The sequence below is a fragment of the Ochotona princeps genome, chromosome 2 (genome assembly GCF_030435755.1).
Source record: "Ochotona princeps isolate mOchPri1 chromosome 2, mOchPri1.hap1, whole genome shotgun sequence".
Classification (NCBI taxonomy): domain Eukaryota; kingdom Metazoa; phylum Chordata; class Mammalia; order Lagomorpha; family Ochotonidae; genus Ochotona; species Ochotona princeps.
In genome coordinates this window covers 104,439,957-104,442,083 of record NC_080833.1, presented here as the reverse complement: position 1 = coordinate 104,442,083, position 2,127 = coordinate 104,439,957, and positions in this window count along the sequence as shown.

Here is a 2,127-nt window from a genome sequence, read left to right as displayed (position 1 = left end):
GAGGAGGGGCCGCGCACCCGCACCTCGCCGGCCCCGACGCCCTAAACACCCCCGCCCGCCGCCTCCCGGGGAAGGGCCTCCCGGGAATGGTCCCGAGCCGGACTCCCAATCTTCTCACACCTGCCCTCCCCCGCGCCGGGAAGGGACCGCATCCTCTCCGCTTCAGAAAGTGCGCGAGAAGTAAAATGAAACGCTTCTTTTCGTGCACACAGACCACAAACACCTTGAAGTCCATGCATGTTCATATTAGGAATTTTCCATGAACTTTCAGGAGACGCCGCGTGCGTCTCGGACCCCTAGAACAGCTTCCTCTCGCGGTGTATTGCACCTGCGTCAAGCCCGGAAGGCGCGGGGCGCTTGGCGCACGGAAGGAGTTCGTGGGTTCTCCCCACCCGCAGTAACTCCCGCGGACGGTAACGTCCTCGAGGACTCGACAAAACGGTCCCTGTGGGAGAGGGGACCGCGGGGATCCAAGAGGGCGAGCAGGACTCCTGTGCGACTTGCCGGTGTGCGGGCGTCGGGGGTTGAGGTCCTTCCCGGATCCCGGCGCGGTGGCCGCTGCTGACCCACAGCGCCCGCCGCCAGCCGGAGCCACCACGGGGCCCCAGCCGAGCCTGGCTACCGTGAGTAGCGGCCCCTGCTCCCCACCAGCTGAGCCGCGCTGGACCCTGTAGAGCTGGGGCTCCCCCACCCCCACGCTTTCTAGGAGATGCCAGGAGGCCGCTGGGAACTTAAAACAAACAAAAACAAACAACGAAAACAAAGCTCTGCCCTTATTTGAATAAATATGCTTGGAAGTATTGTTTGAAGGTAACTGTTTCTGGCAGGGGTTGAACTGAGAGCTTGCCCGTGGAGGGGCGGTGGAAGAGCAATAGAGCCAGGGAAGTCCTATAATGACCTCAGCTGAGCCGGCTAGTTCTGTCCCCACCTAAGGATTGTGTCCATTTTAGGTGTTTGTGGAACATAAGATGAATCTAAGACTGCACCCTAGATATTTTTGTTTATTATTGAAACATACCAAATCATATATCAAATTATAAAGTCTACATTATGGCACTTTTACAAACAGGAAGAAAAGATATATATATAAATAACAAAGGCTTCATGGGACATCTTTTAAATATTAATTGTTCTCACTAGAGTTTTCTTCCTACAAAGATCAGAAATTTCCACATCGAACATTGTGTGCTGCACTCAAAGATCACAGAAACATTTTTTTCCGTAAAGGCAAAAAAGCTGTAAAATTAACTTTTTTTTTTCAAGAAAATTTCAAATTAACTGGTGAATACTGTAAACATGTTATCTCTGCCTCAACCCTCTAGGTGACTGGAGATGTGTTTTCTCCAGAGGGCGCAATGGAGGAGCCTTGGCTGAGAGGTCAGCCATGGCGTTCTTAGCATGTGTGTTCAGGGCAATGGCTGGAGTAAGTGATAGTGTGTCTTGACTTGCATGTTGTCTACTCTGGTAGGCACGCACTTCAGATTTATCAAGCTGTGTGATAAAGATCAAGTTTGGAAACTTAAGACATGCTGTTAAGCTGCTTACTACCAGAAATAGCACAGCATGAGAGTGGAAAAGGATATATGTAAAGCGAGTTGAGACACCCATATAGTATTGTCAGGTCTCTTTCGAAGGATCCTAATTGGTGTTGGCATTGTGGCACAGCATGTCAAGACATTGCCTGCAGCACAAGCGTGCCATATAGGTGTTGGCTTATGTCCTGCTCCACTTTCCATCCAGCTCTCTTCCTTGGCCTTGGGAAAGTCAGTGGAAGATGGCTTAAATACCTGAGCCCCTGCCATCCAAGAAGGAGATCCAGAAGAAGCTCCTGGCTCCTGGCCAGGTGGCTGCATCCATGTGGGGAGTGGATCACTGGATGGAACATTTTCTCCCCAACCCCCCCCCCCCCGTAACTCTTACAAATAAGTAACCTTAAGAATGGGGAGATGGATGGAATCCTAATCTATTCAAAGGAGAAAGAAGTAATCATTTCAACAAATAGTGCAAAACCAACTGTATACCTATTTTCAGTACAGTGACTTTCAAAAATAATACAAAGCATATGACAATGAGGATGACGCTATTACCGGTTATAACATTGGATTCACTACTCACTAAATGCAGAAA